General features: G+C 45.5%; 1 pseudogene; it reads right to left on the minus strand.

Annotated features, from left to right (window-relative positions):
• Positions 1–23,851: 23,851 nt before the first annotated feature.
• Positions 23,852–24,058, minus strand: LOC142287686 (U2 spliceosomal RNA; annotated as a pseudogene).
• Positions 24,059–24,345: the final 287 nt, after the last annotated feature.

The following is a 24,345-nucleotide window of genomic DNA, read 5'->3' on the forward strand; positions in this document are numbered from 1 at the left end:
GAACATTGTTGCATAAAGCTTAGTTGATCCCACCTAAAGTTCTCTTGCCACCACTCCACTGTAAGCTTGGACTGATGAAGCTGTTTGTGAAAGCGCTACTGAAAGAAGGAGAGATGTTTAAGTACCTGTGTACCAAGTTTCAGGGACTGTCAGAATCAAGTCTGAAGGAAGGTGTGATGCCCTGGCAAAACCAGGTAGTTACAGATAGGCCCCCGCACAACACCTTTCCTCACTTAGGAAACACACAGCCGACCTGAAACCCTAGTCACCTAGGACCCTGAAGCCAGGACCGAAACCAGCGGCCTAGCTAATTAAATGATTGAGGGCAGGATTATAGGTCCTATCCCACCTAAAGTCCCTCAAAGAAGACAACAGCCCACTGATAGGGATAAGGCCACCGCCAGGGCCCTTAGATCCCACGGGCCAGCGCCTGCGGGCACGGCTCCTTAGGCCATATCCAGCCGGGAGCGGACTCCTGAGTTCCAGACCAGGCAGTCCACCATACACAAAAACAAGTGCAGAGTAAAGGACAGCGACCACCAGCCTGGGTGGGGGACCTGAATGCAACCGGCCGGGGCGGCAGGCCACCAGCACCTTTGGTTTACCGAAAGACTCGTGTGATTCATTTACTGTGAGTAACCAAACATCCCCCTGCTTGCTCAGGCGCGCCGGCCCTTGCCATCACCATACCCTGCACAAAGACACTGGGCCCCGGGGCAATCATCCCTACACACGGAGGGGTTAACATCCAGCTGCCACTACATCTCTCCCGGGTATCCCATAACGGCAGCGGTGGTGTCCCACCTCACCACACACCGTTGGTGGCGTCACAAACTTAATACGGCCTAGCCCATACATCTACATTCCTCCTTTTATTCGACATGTCCGCGAGACCCCCGGGTCGAGCCACTCTCTTAGAAGGTCTGGATCCGACCAACGGCGGCTGCTGGCACAGGGGCAGCACAAAAGCATTTTTGTGGGTTCGGATATTCAGAAACCCATGAATGAAGGATGACGTGTTTTAAACAATAATGAAAACTGTTGAAAAAAGGGCTTGGGACTCTTTGAAAGAAGCAATAAATACGTTTCTAGGTAACAACAAAGAATCAAAATTTAAGTCCATCGTGGAGAACATGCTGAAACGTTTCAAAGCCTTGGGTTGTCTAATGAATTTGAAGTTACATTTTTTACATTCCTATTTGGACTACTTGTCTGAAAACCTTGGTGCTGGTGGGAAGAACAAGAAGGTTTTCATCGGAATATCAAGGAGATGGAACGACGATACCAAAGTAAATGAAACGTGAACATGATTGCCGGATGCTTCACAGAGAAGATCCACAGGCCTTCTATAAGAGAAAAGGGGGATTTAGAGAAAAGGAAAAAGTGCAAGAATAAATTTCTAATAAAGTTGCAGAATGACTGTACAATAAATAAATGTATTTTATATATAAAATTGTGAATATTTTTGGTTACAATAAGTATTTTTCTTGTTCATGTCACTTGTATGTAACTTCACACATGGATTGTACAAAATCAATATTTGATGGTTAAAAAAAAAATATTTTTTTTTTTTTTTTAAATCAGGACATTAGAAAACATAATAATCAGTCACTGGATTTGAAGTTTCATAAACCAAAATTTTACATAGCTGTGTAATTTGTCGGGCACCCACCGACAATAGAATAGCGCCAGATTTAGGAAGCTGGCTGAGGTCTGCAAAGTCTGTAGCCAGGTGACAAAATTGTCCAACCTGGGTTTCTTCCTTAAGTAGTCTCTGGTATGATGATATGGTATAATCCTGGCAGCCGGAGTCGAAATCCCTAGATTGCGGTTATGATCTCCAATCGGAATTGGAGCCCCTAGATTGAAGCCATGTAGCCAAGTGATCCTCTAGTTGAAGCCAAAGTCCCTAGACCGAGTCCACAAGGCATCAAGCTGCATGGATAATGTTCATTTAAATGATGTGGATAGAAAGACTGAAGATATCTACATGTAGTCTGAAATCCATCATGAATCAATACTATTTTACACAGTCATAAGCAGCCCATGGGCATTCACCTGCATTCAAACCAATAACAGCTCATAGACCAGACAATCCATCTACCACTGGACCAAAGACAGGAAGTTAAATCCACTGCCTGCGGTAACCAACTTAATCCTATAGGCTACTCACACAACAAACCCAACAGAAAGGAAAAAAACATGGCTTCGATTATCCATCCAATGAAAACGCATAACCATTGTGAGCCATTGGACAATGCAATTGGACACTTGGTGACATGGTGCACGGCCCAATGAATCAAGTCTTTACTTCATATTCACGGTTTAAGCCCTTGGGTTCTAATGTGCCCAGAGTACATATCCAGAAAGATTCTCTTTCTTTGAGCTAAACACAAGTCAACAATACATTGTAAGCAGATTCTATTACCAGTCCCACACCATTTTGTGACGCATAATCACACAGTGATCCAATTAAGATTCCAAGTCATCGAACATGTCCAAGCCATACGCAGAGGAGGCAATAGAATTAGGAAGCTCAAAGAAAGGGAATCTTTCTGGATATATACTCTGGGCACATTGGAACCCAAAGGCTTAAACCATGAATATGAAGTACAGACTTGATTCATTGGGCCATGCATGGACATAATGGACATAATTCTAATAGGCAGGACAGGTAATAAGGAGCACAAGTTATATGCTAAAATGTGTTGTGTGACAAGACAGACACAGGAAAGGACATGATAACAGGTGTAGGGACCAACAAGGTGAGACAAGGGGTATCAGGATAGGGTCAAGTAGGTATGAATGTAGTAATGGGGCAGGCATAGAGAATTGTATGTGAATGTGAATTACAATAAATCACTAAGGAAAGGAATATGTGAGTGTGTGCCTAATGTAAACTAATATTGTACTGGCAAAATTATAGATGGAAAGGGAGAAGGGGAGGGGGGAGAGAGGAGGCTGTAATTGACTACAAGGGTATGAGTTATGAGTGATCATAGGGATAGTGTTACATAAGTGGAAATACCTATGGAGGACCGGATGTGTAAGCGCATACCTTATACAAACCTATAGAGTGCTGATGGGTGAGAGTGTGATGTTAGATATAAGACATCCTATAGTGAATAGTGAGCCGTAATCAAGTGCAACAGGGATATTTCACGTGACTATGGGAACCTGGAAGGTAAAGAAAGGGGAGAAAAAACTGTTAGACAAGGTAATCAGACATAATGTAACCAGTTGATCAGACATGATCACCTGGTTTGAGACCCCCTGCCTTACACTATATAGATATCATGTTCATTCCCCATCTATCTTGCTCAGGAGAGCATCTCCCTCCCCCGGCACCAAGAGCAGCTCATACTGAATTGTTACATTGACTAGTAACACTGCACACAGAAATGCACCTTAATATTCCACTGTTAACCCTTTCCTCCCAGCAGTAATACACAACTCCTCACCTTGATATCATGGTGATTTATGGTCAGAATGACTTCAATGCGATCAGTGATTTCTATTCTAGCTCTGCTCACATAGATTTTATATCCACACTCAACTATAGGCCGTTCTTCATATTTTGGGGGCTTTTAGTCAGATATACTAGTTTGTGCCTGTATAGTATTGGTGTAGATGGGAGTGTAGGGCATGGGTTACATGGCACTGTGGTGGAATACTGATGGGAGGTATTGGTGCTGTGTTTGATGCTTCTACTGGGTATTTTCCTACAAATACTGGAACAGCTCACTGCTTAGAATGATCCTTCCCAGCTCTATAATATATTATATATACCCCACAATGCAGGCTCACACACACATTTGTCTCAAGTGTGTTGTAGGGACACAGATACAGTCTTGGTCATGTGACTAAAGGCTACTTTACACACTGCGATATCGGTCCCGATATCGCTAGTGTGGGTACCCGCCCCCATCTGTTGCGCGACACGGGCAAATCGCTGCCCATGCCGCACAACACCGACCAGACCCGTCACACATACTTACCTGCCCGGCGACGTCGCTGTGTCCGGCGAACCGCCTCCTTTCTAAGGGGGCGGTCCGTGCGGCGTCACAGCGACGTCACTGAGCGACGGCCCAATAGCAGCGGAGGGGCGGAGATGAGTGGCCGGAACATCCCGCCCACCTCCTTCCTTCCTCATAGCGGCTGGGAGGCAGGTAAGGAGAGGTTCCTCGTTTCTGCGGTGTCACACGGAGCGATGTGTGCTACCGCAGGAGCGACGAACTACATCGTTACTGCTGCAGTAACGATAATCGAGAATGGAGACCCATGTCACCGATGAGCGATTTTGCACGTTTTTGCAACGATGCAAAATCGCTCATCGGTATCACACGCAGCAACATCGCTAATGCGGCCGGATGTGCGTCACAAATTCCGTGACCCCAACGACTCCGCATTAGCGATGTCGCAGCGTGTAAAGCCCCCTTTAGTGGGAGTGATGTACAGGGTCTTAGCAGTAAAGAGTATTCCATATTTCTGCCAGATACCCACAGAGATATTGAAATCTGAAAAAAGAGACTTCTGCTCATTGAAGGTAAGAACTACTCACATAGCGTTCAACTCCACAGCAAACGAGTGCTCTAGCACTGGCATCTCAGCAGGGATATTCCCCTACTACACATGTGTGTCTAGGTCACTGTGACAGTTTACAGGACATAACTCAGGGCACCTAGACAGAAGGCAGAGGGACTACTTTCTATTTCTGGTGTAGAGCTTAGTACAATATATATATATTTATACTATTACATGGGACACATGTACCTTGTATTACCATTATTCGCTGTATATGAACCCCTTTTCTCCGGGCATTATTTGTCTATAGCATTTTTCACGAACCTGAGGCAACTGAGAACCCTTCAGTGAAGGAATTCCACTAACCCTCACAATACCTACCAGGGGCCTCCCTGCAGTAACTCAGGTAGTTGTACCCATTCTCTTTCCGCATTCTATGTGTTCTTCTTCTTTCTTCTTTTTTTTCTTTTTTCTTCTTTTTATTTCTATCATGTAGTTCAGGGGTTTATAGATATATGTCCTGCATCTCATATTTCCTTTAGTGGTGCTTCTTACCCATTCTCATATCATTTACCCTAGTATTTCATGATCCTGAGGCGACTGAGAACCCTTTAATAAAGGAATCCTTTTTCACCTGAATTGTCAAGTGATACTTACCAGTGACTATCACGTAATGTTACAGGTAGTTCCATTTTCTTCCTCTTCTTTCTCTCCTTTCTTCTTTGTCACACGGTCCATTGTGTTATAGCCCACGTGTCATGATAACACTTGTACCATCTTTTCATTTAGATTCCACCTACAATTATTTACCGATTCCAGTTCTGGAATAGGCTTTCATCATCTACTCACTAGAATTCTCAAGTTCATAAGGTACTGAGACATATACATGTTCACACCATTATAAAGAACAAAGTATAAACATTGAGGTTTTTCTCACACCCATGTTCCTGTGTTCTTTGATATGATATGTGTTCATTTCCTTCACTATATAGGATTGCAAGTTTTCCATTTGTACCTTAATGGCAATGACGCTATACAATTGAACACATATCATCCTGTTATCCATATAGGTGTGTATTTACCTGCTTGACTATTTTTGGTTGTTTGATCCAGAATGTTTCTCCAGATAGGTCATGTGGAAATTTTCTTTCCTCAGTACAAATGTTTTCACTATGGCTTTGGAAATTTTTTTTGTATGTGCATCATGGTCATTTGACCCATTGTACTCTCAAGTAGCAATATATTGTACTGTTATGTTGTACTATGTACTAATTACGTGTTTATATGGTTTTGTAACCCTTTATGATCTTAGATAACTTTATCCTTGATAAAGACCTAAAAACAAGCTCGAAACGTTGGATGAATTATCCTTTTGCACAAATAAAGAATTTTCAGCATTCTAAGAGTTCTTTTCTTACGTTATTGATCACTATAGTGTGCCAGAGCTATTTCTATTGAATTGACTCTTATTTTTTCTGAGCACCTGCTATATACACAGTGAGCCAGACATATTCAATTTTCATTCAGAAGGCAGAGGGAAGCCTTAGCAGCTGAGCCTATATCTTGGCTTGTGAGCATTAGAACAGGCCGGCGATTACAGGGTAACATGAAAAATGTCCAGCTTGCATTATGACTAGAACATGACAATATCCTTTTAAGTACTAACCTATGATGCGTTCCTAAGCAGTTGATGTTATATGTTCTACATTTCATTTTCTGCATACTTTACAAGTAGTAGAATTTGCTTTGATATAGGCAACTGGATTTTCATTTTTTTTCTGTTTATCAGTAGGACTTCAAAATAACAAAGGTGATCGCCTCCCGTTGCCTGGGAACCGTCCAGGCACAAGAGGGCTATGTGTCACCAGAAGGCGCACACACTCCCTCAAGGCCGGCAGACGTGCAATCCCAGGCACCTTCCAGTACCGACCAAGGTAGCGTCCTCCGAAACTACACTTGATCTTAGCCAAAAGGCCGAGAAGCTATAACCCGAATTGGTTACGGCCTTGAGTGGCACCCTGGCCTATACCGGACACATCTTAGGGAGAGGGAGACAAACCCACGCCTACAGAAGACATTTTGTCACCCAAGCCAAACCCTTGAAAAGGCTGTTTTGCAGAGCAAAAACAAGGAGAATGGTGCTTTTTGCAGCCGCCGCCCACTGCAATGAATCTGAATAACTCCTCCTTTTGGGCACAAGCACCTCCCCTCCCCCTTGCAGTCTTTCCAATTCATGATACAAAAAGACGGACGGACAGGACAGGACAGGACCATCTGCCTGACTTTCCGTCACTGCCACCCTTTGCCATCCTTGCCCGTAGAAAGCCCTTTCATCATCCCCAAACCCTAATCTTTTCCCTTCCCTTCCCAGCTGCGTCTCACTCCCTTTCATTAGGAAGTGAGCGCAGCCTTTTCTCCGTTCTGCACATGCGCGACGTTAAACACAAATGCGCAGGCGTGCGTTCCATTAGCCTCACTGCATTCCACTCCCATACAGGAAGTGGGCACAGCTATTACTACGGTCGCACATAAAAGAACCCACGGCCACCACTGCACATAGCTGACTCCACCACAGGACACCCACTTCTACACCAACGCAGGTAAGACAGGATCGGCACCTCTATGCTCCCGTTACAATCAGGCTCAGTCACCATGTGATAACGCTCTCAACTCTTTAGTTGCAGGCTCCCCTTGCTTCACCTCCACTGGCTGTGCTGCCATTTCCTCTCCCACCTGGAAGGTATACTTTATTCCACTATTTTCCTGTTTCTCTCTTCCCCCTTTTCCCATAACCTACTTTTATCTGCATTTGTGGGGTATCTATATGCTATTTACATCATAGTTTTATTCATTAATATGGAAGGGAAGAGTGCCCATGAGAGTGTTGAACTGCGGAGAGCAAAAGATTAAGCTGCTCCGATTTGCCACCATTGATAAGCTGTTCTCAGTAGATACACATGCTATCCAAACAGCAGCATCCACCATTGCTTCAGCCCACCCATTCAGTGACAGCTCACCAAGTCAGCCAGAGGAGTGGTGTAAGGAATTACACGTAGGCACTGACTCCACACCTTCACATCACAAGAAGGGGGTCTACAGGCTAGTGCAAGAATACGAGCAAGTCTTCAGCAAACATCCGCTAGACTTTTGAAAAATAAAAGGGGTCAAACACTACATCCCCACAAGTGCACACCCACCCATCAAAGAGAGATATAAGCCAAATCTACCTGCACATTACCAGTGTACCAAGGACATGTTGAGCAACATGAAGGAGGCTGGGGTTATCCGTGACAGTTGTAGCCTCTGGGCAGCTCCGTTGGTCCTGTTAAAGAAGAAGGACAGCACCACTCCCCTGTATTGAGGAATAGCTAGCTGCATTGACAACTGCAAATTATTTTTCTACCCTTGATCTCACTAGTCACTATTGGCAAGTGTCCGTTGCTGAGGCAGACCGGGAGAAGACCGCCTTTGCCACCCCGATGGGTCTCTGCGAGTTCAAAAGCATGCCCTTCGAGCTGTGCAATTTGCCAGGAACCTTCCAGAGGCTGATGGAATGCTGCTTGGGACACCGAAACTTTGAAACGGTACTGCTATACCTTTATGATGTTATTGTTTATTCTAACGCAAACAAGATTTTAGGGTGTATAAAAAGGGAGATTAGATCCGATGATCCCAACGTATTGTTACCCCTCTATAAATCACTTGTAAGGCCACATCTGGAATATGGGGTAAAGTCCTGAGCAGGTTGATAACCATTGGTTTGAGCATGGTAGGGTGTAGTACGCATCTTCCTGCATCGGTAAAAGCTGCAGAAGTCCTTGAAGATTTCCGCTTCAAAGGCAGTGCCTTGATCTGTGAGGACTCTCTCTGAGTAGCCATGAGGTCTGCATAAGTGTGCTTGGAAGACCTTCGCTGCAGTATGGGCCATTAGATCTTTGACTTGTACCACAACCATAAATCTCGAGTAGTTGTCTACCATCGTAAGTGCATACGTGAGCTCACCTCGATATTCTGCAACAAAACTCCCTTTTTCGATTTCAGTTTCAGCAAACACTCCTCTTCCTGTAGAAAATATTTATCATTACCTAAGACAGTCATTCTAATGCATGACAATATTAAGGCAATTTAGTTAAAACTTGTTTTAACTCACCTTTAAGGGGATTGATGTATTTCATGGTCAATCCAGGTTTGTCAGTGATGGCACTGACATAATGTATGGCGTCTTTTTCGGGCGTTATCCTTTGCCTTTTCATTGTGAAAATCCAGTTGCCTATATCAAAGCAAATTCTACTACTTGGAAAGTATGCAGAAAATGAAATGTAGAACATATAACATCAACTGCTTAGGAACGCATCATAGGTTAGTACTTAAAAGGATATTGTCATGTTCTAGTCATAATGCAAGCTGGACATTTTTCATGTTACCCTGTAATCGCCGGCCTGTTCTAATGCTCACAAGCCAAGATATAGGCTCAGCTGCTAAGGCTTCCCTCTGCCTTCTGAATGAAAATTGAATATGTCTGGCTCACTGTGTATATAGCAGGTGCTCAGAAAAAATAAGAGTCAATTCAATAGAAATAGCTCTGGCACACTATAGTGATCAATAACGTAAGAAAAGAACTCTTAGAATGCTGAAAATTCTTTATTTGTGCAAAAGGATAATTCATCCAACGTTTCGAGCTTGTTTTTAGGTCTTTATCAAGGATAAAGTTATCTAAGATCATAAAGGGTTACAAAACCATATAAACACGTAATTAGTACATAGTACAACATAACAGTACAATATATTGCTACTTGAGAGTACAATGGGTCAAATGACCATGATGCACATACAAAAAAATTTTCCAAAGCCATAGTGAAAACATTTGTACTGAGGAAAGAAAATTTCCACATGACCTATCTGGAGAAACATTCTGGATCAAACAACCAAAAATAGTCAAGCAGGTAAATACACACCTATATGGATAACAGGATGATATGTGTTCAATTGTATAGCGTCATTGCCATTAAGGTACAAATGGAAAACTTGCAATCCTATATAGTGAAGGAAATGAACACATATCATATCAAAGAACACAGGAACATGGGTGTGAGAAAAACCTCAATGTTTATACTTTGTTCTTTATAATGGTGTGAACATGTATATGTCTCAGTACCTTATGAACTTGAGAATTCTAGTGAGTAGATGATGAAAGCCTATTCCAGAACTGGAATCGGTAAATAATTGTAGGTGGAATCTAAATGAAAAGATGGTACAAGTGTTATCATGACACGTGGGCTATAACACAATGGACCGTGTGACAAAGAAGAAAGGAGAGAAAGAAGAGGAAGAAAATGGAACTACCTGTAACATTACGTGATAGTCACTGGTAAGTATCACTTGACAATTCAGGTGAAAAAGGATTCCTTTATTAAAGGGTTCTCAGTCGCCTCAGGATCATGAAATACTAGGGTAAATGATATGAGAATGGGTAAGAAGCACCACTAAAGGAAATATGAGATGCAGGACATATATCTATAAACCCCTGAACTACATGATAGAAATAAAAAGAAGAAAAAAGAAAAAAAAGAAGAAAGAAGAAGAACACATAGAATGCGGAAAGAGAATGGGTACAACTACCTGAGTTACTGCAGGGAGGCCCCTGGTAGGTATTGTGAGGGTTAGTGGAATTCCTTCACTGAAGGGTTCTCAGTTGCCTCAGGTTCGTGAAAAATGCTATAGACAAATAATGCCTGGAGAAAAGGGGTTCATATACAGCGAATAATGGTAATACAAGGTACATGTGTCCCATGTAATAGTATAAATATATATATATTGTACTAAGCTCTACACCAGAAATAGAAAGTAGTCCCTCTGCCTTCTGTCTAGGTGCCCTGAGTTATGTCCTGTAAACTGTCACAGTGACCTAGACACACATGTGTAGTAGGGGAATATCCCTGCTGAGATGCCAGTGCTAGAGCACTCGTTTGCTGTGGAGTTGAACGCTATGTGAGCAGTTCTTACCTTCAATGAGCAGAAGTCTCTTTTTTCAGATTTCAATATCTCTGTGGGTATCTGGCAGAAATATGGAATACTCTTTACTGCTAAGACCCTGTACACCACTCCCACTAAAGGGGGCTTTACACGCTGCGACATCGCTAATGCGGAGTCGTTGGGGTCACGGAATTTGTGACGCACATCCGGCCGCATTAGCGATGTTGCTGCGTGTGATACCGATGAGCGATTTTGCATCGTTGCAAAAACGTGCAAAATCGCTCATCGGTGACATGGGTCTCCATTCTCGATTATCGTTACTGCAGCAGTAACGATGTAGTTCGTCGCTCCTGCGGTAGCACACATCGCTCCGTGTGACACCGCAGAAACGAGGAACCTCTCCTTACCTGCCTCCCAGCCGCTATGAGGAAGGAAGGAGGTGGGCGGGATGTTCCGGCTACTCATCTCCGCCCCTCCGCTGCTATTGGGCGGTCGCTCAGTGACGTCGCTGTGACGCCGCACGGACCGCCCCCTTAGAAAGGAGGCGGTTCGCCGGACACAGCGACGTCGCCGGGCAGGTAAGTATGTGTGACGGGTCTGGTCGGTGTTGTGCGGCATGGTCAGCGATTTGCCCGTGTCGCGCAACAGATGGGGGCGGGTACCCACACTAGCGATATCGGGACCGATATCGCAGTGTGTAAAGTAGCCTTTAGTCACATGACCAAGACTGTATCTGTGTCCCTACAACACACTTGAGACAAATGTGTGTGTGAGCCTGCATTGTGGGGTATATATAATATATTATAGAGCTGGGAAGGATCATTCTAAGCAGTGAGCTGTTCCAGTATTTGTAGGAAAATACCCAGTAGAAGCATCAAACACAGCACCAATACCTCCCATCAGTATTCCACCACAGTGCCATGTAACCCATGCCCTACACTCCCATCTACACCAATACTATACAGGCACAAACTAGTATATCTGACTAAAAGCCCCCAAAATATGAAGAACGGCCTATAGTTGAGTGTGGATATAAAATCTATGTGAGCAGAGCTAGAATAGAAATCACTGATCGCATTGAAGTCATTCTGACCATAAATCACCATGATATCAAGGTGAGGAGTTGTGTGTTACTGCTGGGAGGAAAGGGTTAACAGTGGAATATTAAGGTGCATTTCTGTGTGCAGTGTTACTAGTCAATGTAACAATTCAGTATGAGCTGCTCTTGGTGCCGGGGGAGGGAGATGCTCTCCTGAGCAAGATAGATGGGGAATGAACATGATATCTATATAGTGTAAGGCAGGGGGTCTCAAACCAGGTGATCATGTCTGATCAACTGGTTACATTATGTCTGATTACCTTGTCTAACAGTTTTTTCTCCCCTTTCTTTACCTTCCAGGTTCCCATAGTCACGTGAAATATCCCTGTTGCACTTGATTACGGCTCACTATTCACTATAGGATGTCTTATATCTAACATCACACTCTCACCCATCAGCACTCTATAGGTTTGTATAAGGTATGCGCTTACACATCCGGTCCTCCATAGGTATTTCCACTTATGTAACACTATCCCTATGATCACTCATAACTCATACCCTTGTAGTCAATTACAGCCTCCTCTCTCCCCCCCTCCCCTTCTCCCTTTCCATCTATAATTTTGCCAGTACAATATTAGTTTACATTAGGCACACACTCACATATTCCTTTCCTTAGTGATTTATTGTAATTCACATTCACATACAATTCTCTATGCCTGCCCCATTACTACATTCATACCTACTTGACCCTATCCTGATACCCCTTGTCTCACCTTGTTGGTCCCTACACCTGTTATCATGTCCTTTCCTGTGTCTGTCTTGTCACACAACACATTTTAGCATATAACTTGTGCTCCTTATTACCTGTCCTGCCTATTAGAATTATGTCCATTATGTCCATGCATGGCCCAATGAATCAAGTCTGTACTTCATATTCATGGTTTAAGCCTTTGGGTTCCAATGTGCCCAGAGTATATATCCAGAAAGATTCCCTTTCTTTGAGCTTCCTAATTCTATTGCCTCCTCTGCGTATGGCTTGGACATGTTCGATGACTTGGAATGTTAATTGGATCACTGTGTGATTATGCGTCACAAAATGGTGTGGGACTGGTAATAGAATCTGCTTACAATGTATTGTTGACTTGTGTTTAGCTCAAAGAAAGAGAATCTTTCTGGATATGTACTCTGGGCACATTAGAACCCAAGGGCTTAAACCGTGAATATGAAGTAAAGACTTGATTCATTGGGCCGTGCACCATGTCACCAAGTGTCCAATTGCATTGTCCAATGGCTCACAATGGTTATGCGTTTTCATTGGATGGATAATCGAAGCCATGTTTTTTTCCTTTCTGTTGGGTTTGTTGTGTGAGTAGCCTATAGGATTAAGTTGGTTACCGCAGGCAGTGGATTTAACTTCCTGTCTTTGGTCCAGTGGTAGATGGATTGTCTGGTCTATGAGCTGTTATTGGTTTGAATGCAGGTGAATGCCCATGGGCTGCTTATGACTGTGTAAAATAGTATTGATTCATGATGGACTACATGTAGATATCTTCAGTCTTTCTATCCACATCATTTAAATGAACATTATCCATGCAGCTTGAAATCCATCCAATAAGAGAAGCAACCTTGTACAACCAATCTGATAAGGGCACAGTATATCCTAAGGGAAGGTTATGGCGGATGCAGGAAGATGCGCACTACACCCTACCATGCTCAAACCAATGGTTATCAACCTGTTCAGGACTTTACCCCATATTCCAGATGTGGCCTTACAAGTGATTTATAGAGGGTTAACAATACGTTGGGATCACCGGATCTAATCTCCCTTTTTATACACCCTAAAATCTTGTTTGCTTTAGAATAAACAATAACATCATAAAGGTATAAGATGACGCCATTATTAGCGTCACCATACCGCTACTCTGCCTTCTAAAACGGTCTCTGCTCAAAACCAAACATGATGCATTGCAGGCGGAGCGCGATGAGTTGCAGCAAGAAACAGTAGTGGGTGTGGGTGATAACACACAGCCCAGCCTCGTCTCATCACAACGTGCAGTGGAGGACTATGACGAGGAGGAGGATGAAGACATGGAGCAAATCTCCGGCCAAATTGAGGATATGACATGCACACCAGTCATATCCTCGGTTCAGCGTGGCTGGCCAGAGGACAGGGTAGATGAGGAGGAGGAGGAGGAGGAGGAGGAGGACAGCATGTTCAGTCAACGTGTTGGTCAGGCTACTGAAGTCCTGGCTGTTAAGAGTCTGGCGCACATGGCTGACTTTATGGTAAGCTGCCTGTCTCGTGACCCTCGCGTTAAGAACATCTTGGCCGACAATCATTACTGGTTGGTAACACTGTTAGACCCACGCTACAAGGAGAACTTTATGTCTCTTATTCCCGAGGCGGAGAGGTCAACCAAAATGCAGCAGTTCCGGAAGGCCATAGTCACGGAAGTAGGCAAAGCATTCCCCTCACAAAACGCTAGCGGCATAGGTCAGGAATCAGTGGACAACCAAGGCGTACAGCCGAGAGAGGCACAAGTCCAATCCGCCAGAGGTAGGGGAACAGTCTTTAAGATGTGGGACAGTTTTCTCAGCCCCTCACGTACCACAGCCCCTGAGGTGCGGGGTAGTGCCACAAGAAATCCTAAGTTTGCCCAGATGCTCAAGGAGTACCTTGCAGATCGAACAACTGTACTCCGACATTCCTCTGTGCCTTACAATTATTGGGTATCCAAGGTGGACACGTGGCATGAATTGGCTCTCTACGCCTTGGAAGTCCTGGCCTGCCCTGCCGCTAGCGTTTTGTCAGAGCGTGTTTTTAGTGCCGCAGGTGGAATCATTACAGATAAACGCACCCGCCTGTCAACTGAAAATGCTGACAGGCTGACTCTGATCAAGATGAACAAGGGTTGGATTGGGCCAGACTTCACCACACCACCAGCAAATGAGAGCGGAATTTAAAGTTTGTAACGGGAATTTGCCATGTACCTCCAGTCACCCATGGGTACACACTTCTGGACTTTGGATAATCGCTGGACTGCTCCTCCTTCTCCTCATGCGCCACCATGATGACCGTTACAAGAGTTAGGCCTTTGTTTCAGGTATACCCCCAGTGGTAATTTTTTTCGCCCATTCTTTGCAGAATGGACATTACAACGACAGGAGACCCGCTCCTTTGCAATGGGAACAATGTTTTGAGGCCCTCATGCACGTCTCTATGCAGGGACAACGTGGAGCCTCCCAATTTTTGGCTGCCCTGCCAAAGGGCTATACTATAATACACCCACTTCCTGACAATGGACACTTAATGTTTTGAGGCCCTCATGCACGTCCCTATCCAGGGACAACGTGGAGCCTCCCAATTTTTGGCTGCCCTGCCAAAGGGCTATACTACAAAAGACCCACTTCCTGACAATGGACACTTAATGTTTTGAGGCCCTCATGCACGTCTCTATCCAGGGACAACGTGGAGCCTCCCAATTTTTGGCTGCCCTGCCTAAGGGCTATACTATAATACACCCACTTCCTGACAATGGACACTTAATGTTTTGAGGCCCTCATGCACGTCTCTATCCAGGGACAACGTGGAGCCTCCCAATTTTTGGCTGCCCTGCCAAAGGGCTATACTACAAAAGACCCACTTCCTGACAATGGACACTTAATGTTTTGAGGCCCTCATGCACGTCTCTATCCAGGGACAACGTGGAGCCTCCCAATTTTTGGCTGCCCTGCCTAAGGGCTATACTATAATACACCCACTTCCTGACAATGGACACTTAATGTTTTGAGGCCCTCATGCACGTCTCTATCCAGGGACAACGTGGAGCCTCCCAATTTTTGGCTGCCCTGCCAAAGGGCTATACTATAATACACCCACTTCCTGACAATGGACACTTAATGTTTTGAGGCCCTCATGCACGTCTCTATCCAGGGACAACGTGGAGCCTCCCAATTTTTGGCTGCCCTGCCAAAGGGCTATACTACAAAAGACCCACTTCCTTCCAATGGGCACTTCAGGTTTACAGGCCCTCATGCACGTCTCTATCCAGGGACAACGTGGAGCCTCCCAATTTTTGGCTGCCCTGCCTAAGGGCTATACTATAATACACCCACTTCCTGACAATGGACACTTAATGTTTTGAGGCCCTCATGCATGTCTCTATCCAGGGACAACGTGGAGCCTCCCAATTTTTGGCTGCCCTGCCAAAGGGCTATACTACAAAAGACCCACTTCCTTCCAATGGGCACTTCAGGTTTACAGGCCCTCATGCACGTCTCTATCCAGGGACAACGTGGAGCCTCCCAATTTTTGGCTGCCCTGCCAAAGGGCTATACTACAAAAGACCCACTTCCTTCCAATGGGCACTTCAGGTTTACAGGCCCTCATGCACGTCTCTATCCAGGGACAACGTAGAGCCTCCCAATTTTTGGCTGCCCTGCCTAAGGGCTATACTATAATACACCCACTTCCTGACACTGGACACTTAATGTTTTGAGGCCCTCATGCACGTCTCTATCCAGGGACAACGTGGAGCCTCCCAATTTTTGGCTGCCCTGCCTAAGGGCTATACTACAATAGACCCACTTCCTTACAATGGGCACTTCAGGTTTACAGGCCATCATGCACGTCTGTATGCAGGGGCATTGGTGAACCTCACAATTTTGGACTGCCCTGGCAAAGGAAAATACTACAAAGACTCAGTTCCTCAAAATGGGCACATTAGACTCAGAGGCCTTTATGTACGTCTCTTCTCAGGGACATCGGAGTGCCACACAATGTTTTACGTAAAATCTTTCATGTATTGATCTCAAAAAGTAACATACATTAGCTCTATCTCACTATTGGGTATGTGCCCTTAACATTTCCGCTATGAAAAATCATTTTGGTGTCATTTTGGAAGGTTTTCTGGTGAGTCCGTAAAAATGGCGTAAAACGTGGACAAAATTATTCACAGCTGTGACTTTTGAGTGATAAATGCTTCAAGGGGTCTTCCCCATGCTGTTGCCATGTCATTTGAGCACTCTTCGGAGACTTTTGTGCCATTTTTAGGGTTTCTACATGCTGCCGGTGGTCATTTCACAAAAATACTCGGGTCTCCCATAGGATAACATTGGGCTCGGTGCTCGGGCCGAGTACACGAGTATCTTGGGAGGCTCGGCCCGAGCTTCGAGCACCCGAGCTTTTTAGTACTCGCTCATCACTACTAATAAACCTAAAAAATAAAAATAAATTGAATAAAAATCATGAATGTTGTGTTATAACAGGAAATTCGGTGTAAGAATGAATATCCGGGATGAGAGTTCAGCGAATGAGTTATAGAAATTGTTACAAAAAGGAGTGTGTACGGTTTATGCGTAAATTTTCAGAATGCGTACATGAAAATTATATGTATGTGAGAATGTCCCCCATGCTTTGTAAAAAGTTATTTATGAAAATGTAAATAAAATATATAAAAATGCCTAATTATTTATAATTTATGAGAAAGATATATATGTATGGAAGAATGTTATAAGGTGTCCAAGAACCATAAAGAAAAAGGGTGCATATATAATGTTAGAGGTCTAGAGTTCCACCAGGCTATATCACCCCTAAAGAAATAGAAAGAAGACCTTACTACCTGTGTACCCCAAAAAAAGCTATATTTCTTAGCCAGGATTATGGTGGAGATATGCACAAGTGAAATAAGAATATAAAGTAATACAATAAGATTATAAAACCAATATGTGTGCATTCATGCACCACCCGGTACGCTACCCTTGCCAAATTGTTCACTCTAGATCCCCACACGATCCATGAAGCCGTTCCCCCGGTCACACCGCCTGCTGCCGGTTCCCACTCATCCCTGGGGGAGTTAGGCGAGTGGTATCGAGAGCTACATGTCGGCACTGATGATACCCCCATACACCACAAGGAAGGGGTATACCGGGTGGTACAGGAGTATGAGCGGGTTTTTAGCAAGCACCCTCTAGATTTTGGGCAGATTAAAGGGGTTCAACACCACATCCCTACCGGTACACACTCCCCTATTAAAGAGAGATACAGGCCTATTCCCCCTGCGCACTACCAATGCGCCAAAGACATGTTGAGGAACATGAAGGAGGCAGAGGTTATTAGGGACAGCTGTAGTCCCTGGGCCGCTCCGTTGGTGCTGGTTAAGAAGAAGGATGGCACCATGCGGATGTGTGTGGATTACCGGAAGATTAACCAGATAACGCATAAGGATGCTTACCCTCTGCCCCGCATCAAAGAGTCCCTGGCCTCGCTGAGAACCGCTAACTACTTCTCCACCCTTGACCTCACCAGCGGGTACTGGCAGGTGGCCGTGGCACCGGAAGACCGAGAGAAGACTGCCTATGGGACCGTTTTGCTGTACTTGGATGATGTGATTGTGTACTCACAGACGTATGAAGCCCACCTGGAGCACCTAGCCGAGGTGTTCGCGTCCCTTGCCAAGTATGGGATGAAGTTGAAGCCCTCAAAGTGTCATCTGCTGAAACCCAGAGTGCAGTACCTAGGACATGTGGTTGGTGCGGAAGGTGTCGCCCCCAACCCCGAGAAGATCACCGCCATCCAAGACTGGCCGAGACCGACCACAGTGAGGGAAGTGAGGCAGTTTCTGGGCCTGGTGGGATATTACCGTCGCTTCATTAAGGGGTACACAAAGATGGCTGCCCCCATGCAAGACCTCCTCGTAGGACAGACCAAGGGTGGTAGATCCCTAGTAGCCCCATTGGTGTGGGAAGAAAAGCATGAGGAATCCTTCCGCCAGCTGAGAACAGCCCTGACCGGAGAGGAAATCCTAGCGTACCCTGACTACAGCCGCCCATTCATCCTCTACACCGACGCCAGCAATGTGGGCTTGGGGGCTGTTCTATCCCAGGTCCAAGACAGAAGGGAAAAGGTAATAGCTTATGCTAGCCGAAAACTCCGACCGACTGAGAGGAACCCTGAGAACTACATCTCCTTCAAGCTTGAGCTCTTGGCACTGGTGTGGGCTATCACCGAGCGTTTCCGCCATTACCTGGCAGCAGCCAAGTTCACCGCGTACACAGACAATAACCTGCTGACCCATCTAGATACGGCCAAGCTGGGCGCGTTGGAGCAGCGGTGGGTGACCAGGTTAGCCAACTACGATTTCACCATCAAGTACCGGGCCGGCCGTACCAACGTCAATGCCAATGCACTCTCCCGGATGCCCCACCTGTCGGAAGAGGGGCCAGAGGATGATGACCTCGAAGAGATCGAGTTGCCTGCATTTCACCGGCCATTCACTGAGAAGGTGCACGTCTACCAACAACGGGTGAACCTGGATCCGCTGCCCCGACAGGACTGGCAGGAAGCTCAGGACCAGGCACCTGCTATCCGCCTGGTCAAGACTCTAGTGGAACAGGGTTCTGCTGGGATAGACCCTGCTGCCCCTGCCGAAGCCCAACGTCTGTGGCAAGAACGGACCCGGCTATACCTACACCAGGGGAAGTTGTATCGCGAGCTGATTAATCCAAAGACTCACGAGAAGATCCGCCAGCTGGTGATTCCCCAGGCTAAAGTGCCCACCGTCCTGCAAGCATACCATGATGGTGCAGTGCACTTCGGGTGGAAGAAGCTAGAGATGTTGTTAAGAGAGCGGTTCTATTGGAGTGGAATGCGGGAATCTGTGGAGGCCTGGTGCCGAGAATGTGGCCCTTGCGCATTGAGAAGGAAGGACGAGGCCAGCCAGAAGGCACCCCTACACCCGATCATTACACACCAACCGCTGGAGCTGGTTCCCCTTGACCATGTAAAGCTCACCCCCAGCCGAAGTGGGTACACCTACGCTCTGACCATCGTAGACCACTACTCGAGGTTCCTGGTGGTTGTCCCAGTTAAGGACTTAACCGGCCGCACCGCTGCTAAGGCTTTCCAGGCTTATTTCTGTTGACCGCATTGGTACCCGGAGAGGGTGCTTACCGACCAGGGTCCGGCCTTTGAAGCAGAGGTATTCCAGGAATTCTGCCAGTTGTACGGCTGCAAGAAAATCCGGACCACGCCTTACCACGCCCAAACCAATGGCATTTGTGAAAAGATGAACCACTTGGTCCTGGGCCTCCTCAAGACGTTACCACTGGAAGAGCGGAACCTGTGGCTGGAGAAGCTACCTGACCTGGTCGATATGTACAACAACATCCCTTCCAGCTCTACGAAATGCACTCCAGCATACCTGATGAGAGCTCGTCCCGGCCGGCTACCAGTGGATCTGGAAATGGGCTTGGAAGCTTCAGAAGCACTCCTGTCGACAGCTGAATGGGACACTCGGCGGAGGACACAGTACCGACAGGTCCAGGAGTATGTTGAAAAGAACTTGTGCCGGAGTCGGGGACAACAGGAGCAGTGCTTCAACAAGAAGGCGCCTGCCGGTTCCTTCCAACCTGGGGATGTAGTGCTGAAGCGGAAAAGAAGGGCCCACAAGCTGGATGATCAATGGGAAAAAACCCCGTATGTAGTCCAGCCCACAGGATGGGAGAATGGGAAGGCCTACCAGATCAGCCGTGACCAGGGGGGGACTTTGGCCACGGTTTCCCGAGACCACCTGAAGAAGTGCCCACCAGCATTGAGAGTAGCGGATGAGGCTCCAGTTCCCAGTCCAGTGGAGAAGGAAAAAGAGGTAATCCACACCATGATGGGTGATTTTCCAGCAGACTGGCCTACACAGAACGGTGCGGTGATCCTTCCAGTGATACTGTTCCCACAACCCGTGGATGAAGAAATGATGGAAACGGTTAACCGCGAGCCAGTGCCCAGGGATGTACCTGTACCCAGCTCCCCTACGCCTCCGCCTGCCCCACATGATAGCAGGGAGGAGGAACTGACTGTTCCCTCTGCCCCACTGCCTGTCACCACTGACACCGGACCCCGAAGGTCCACTCGCTCCAACCTAGGTAGACCCCCACTTAGGTACAGGGAAACTACTCTTTAAAAGGGGGGGGCTTTATGTGTTGAGTGTACCAGTTTGAAAGTTTTAAATGATAAGTAAAGATGATCAACCTCTATAAATCACTTGTAAGGCTACATCTGGAATATGGGAACCAGTTTTGGGCTCCACATTTTAAAAAGGACATTCAGAAGTTAGAGTCAGTTCAAAGGTGGGCAACTAGACTACTACAAGGAATGGAAGGCCTCCCATATGATGACAAGTTGAAAAAGTTATTAAGTGATTATTGGCTGCAATGGGGCTTTCTGGCTGGTGCCAGCCTCTCTTCTTAGCACACAGGAACCACAATCCCTACACCATGCTTCAATGGATTCTCTCATCCCAGCCCAGTAAAACTACATATTTTACACAGTCATAAGCAGCCCATGGGCATTCACCTGCATTCAAACCAATAACAGCTCATAGACCAGACAATCCATCTACCACTGGACCAAAGACAGGAAGTTAAATCCACTGCCTGCGGTAACCAACTTAATCCTATAGGCTACTCACACAACAAACCCAACAGAAAGGAAAATAACATGGCTTCGATTATCCATCCAATGAAAACGCATAACCATTGTGAGCCATTGGACAATGCAATTGGACACATGGTGACATGGTGCACGGCCCAATGAATCAAGTCTTTACTTCATATTCACGGTTTAAGCCCTTGGGTTCTAATGTGCCCAGAGTACATATCCAGAAAGATTCTCTTTCTTTGAGCTAAACACAAGTCAACAATACATTGTAAGCAGATTCTATTACCAGTCCCACACCATTTTGTGACGCATAATCACACAGTGATCCAATTAAGATTCCAAGTCATCGAACATGTCCAAGCCATACGTAGAGGAGGCAATAGAATTAGGAAGCTCAAAGAAAGGGAATCTTTCTGGATATATACTCTGGGCACATTGGAACCCAAAGGCTTAAACCATGAATATGAAGTACAGACTTGATTCATTGGGCCATGCATGGACATAATGGACATAATTCTAATAGGCAGGACAGGTAATAAGGAGCACAAGGGATATGCTAAAATGTGTTGTGTGACAAGACAGACACAGGAAAGGAGATGATAACAGGTGTAGGGACCAACAAGGTGAGACAAGGGGTATCAGGATAGGGTCAAGTAGGTATGAATGTAGTAATGGGGCAGGCATAGAGAATTGTATGCGAATGTGAATTACAATAAGTCACTAAGGAAAGGAATATGTGAGTGTGTGCCTAATGTAAACTAATATTGTACTGGCAAAATTATAGATGGAAAGGGAGAAGGGGAGAGGGGAGAGAGGAGGCTGTAATTGACTACAAGGGTATGAGTTATGAGTGATCATAGGGATAGTGCTACATAAGTGGAAATACCTATGGAGGACCGGATGTGTAAGCGCATACCTTATACAAACCTATAGAGTGCTGATGGGTGAGAGTGTGATGTTAGATATAAGACATCCTATAGTGAATAGTGAGCCGTAATCAAGTGCAACAGGGATATTTCACGTGACTATGGGAACCTGGAAGGTAAAGAAAGGGGAGAAAAAACTGTTAGACAAGGTAATCAGACAAACATGACAAATAAAAAACAAGGAAGAATGGAACTCCATACATACTGGAACCATATATAGTGTGAACACGAAAAAGAACCGGGCGTTAGAAAAAATGTGCACGGCCCAATGAATCAAGTCGGTTCTTCATATTCATGGTTTAAGCCCTTGGGTTCCAACGTGCCCAGAGTATATATCCAGAAAGATTCCCTTTCTTTGAGCTTCCTAATTCTATCGCCTCCTCTGCGTATGGCTGGGACATGTTCGATGACTTGGAATCTTAATTGGGCCACTGTGCGATTATGCGTCACAAAATGGTGTGGGACTGGTAATAGAATCTGCTTACAACGTATTGTTGACTTGTGCTTAGCACAAAGAAAGGGAATCTTTCTGGATATGTACTCTGGACACATTAGAACCCAAGGGCTTAAACCGTGAATATGAAGTACAGACTTGATTCATTGGGCCGTGCACCATGTCACCATGTGTGCAATTGCATTGTCCAATGGCTCACAATGGTTATGCGTTTTCATTGGATGGATAATCGAAGCCATGTTTTTTTCCTTTCTCTTGGGTTTGTTGTGTGAGTAGACTATAGGATTAAGTTAGTTACCGCAGGCAGTGGATTTAGCTTCCTGTCTTTGGTCCAGTGGTAGATTGATTGTTTGGTCTATGAGCTGTTATGGGTTTTAATCCAGGTGAATGCCCATGGGCTGCTTATAACTGTGTGAAATATGTAGTTTTACTGGGCTGGGATGAGAGAATCCATCGAAGCATGGTGTAGGGATTGTGGTTCCTGTGTGCTAAGAAGAAAGGCTGGCACCAGCCAGAAAGCCCCATTACAGCCAATAATCAACCGCTAGCCGCTGGAACTCGTTGCTCTAGATCATGTCAAACTCACACCAAGCAGGAATAGATACATTAGCCCACCATCCCACCCAAAGAGCAACTTCTGCTGCGCAGCTGGCTTTCTAGGCAGCAGCGCTATCGTGATGTCAGCGGGGGACATTGTGACAAGCCAGTGTTCCGTCACTTCATGTTGTGCACTGTTCAAACGGAAAATACATCAACAGGCAGACTACAGAAAAGCTTACTAACAAAGGTTAGAGAGGGGCTTTCTCAGAGGGCTTTTTACAGTTTGTCTATTCCCAATTAGCCGTTTAAGTATGCTTAATGAAAGTACTAATTCTTTCATAGGCCGCCCATTCTTAGTATTTGACGTTCCTTATATTGCGGTATCAGGCTTCGCAGCAGGTTGCAAAACATTCATCACCCATGACTGTCCCCAATTGGGCTCAGAAGCTAAATGTCTATCATGACCTCTCTTTTTGAAAGTCCAAGAGCAAGCAAACTCTTCCTCCAGGAGAGGGAGCCAACAGATCACTAAAGACATCATCATTGCTCAAAGAAAACACCGAAAAACAATGGAAGCTTTAATTGGAGTGGAATCTGATAGACAGCACCTGATGCCAAGTCTGCATCTTCTAACACCTGCAGTCACTGCAGCAGCTGAATCCAATGTGTCCAAAAGGGATCTATTCTATTCAATTGCAAATGATCTAGATAAGACTGAGAATAAGATACTGCACGGGACATAGCAGAGTTGGTCAAGTTGAGTGGAGATGAGTTTGCTATTTGGCACAGCTTTTGCATCAATAAAGCAAGTAAAAGGTGTGAAAGATAAAAAAAAGGGTGAAAGTGTGAAAAGTGAATTGGCCAAATTGAGGTGCATATAAAGTTTTTGCTTTCTTTCAATTCACTAATGGGGCTCATTTGAATCAGGTGAATTGAGTTCTGCTTTTGGAAACTGGGTTAAGAAGGGGTGCACCGGTCCTGGAGGTACTGCAATACCAGGTCAATGCGTGGAGTGGACAGAGCAAGATTTTTTCCATCTCCTTGTTCTAAAAATCCATTTAATATATGGTCCCCAGAGAGGGGACGTATCAGATATTAAACTGATAAGAACAGATTTAATTTTTTTTTTTTTCTGTTTATCAGTAGGACTTCAAAATAACAAAGGTGATCGCCTCCCGTTGCCTGGGAACCGTCCAGGCACAAGAGGGCTATGTGTCACCAGAAGGCGCACACACTTCCTCAAGGCCGGCAGACGTGCAATCCCAGGCACCTTCCAGTACCGACCAAGGTAGCGTCCTCCGAAACTACACTTGATCTTAGCCAAAAGGCCGAGAAGCTATAACCCGAATTGGTTACGGCCTTGAGTGGCACCCTGGCCTATACCGGACACATCTTAGGGAGAGGGAGACAAACCCACGCCTACAGAAGACATTTTGTCACCCAAGCCAACCCTTGA

The sequence above is a fragment of the Anomaloglossus baeobatrachus genome, unplaced genomic scaffold (genome assembly GCF_048569485.1).
Source record: "Anomaloglossus baeobatrachus isolate aAnoBae1 unplaced genomic scaffold, aAnoBae1.hap1 Scaffold_75, whole genome shotgun sequence".
NCBI lineage: Eukaryota > Metazoa > Chordata > Amphibia > Anura > Aromobatidae > Anomaloglossus > Anomaloglossus baeobatrachus.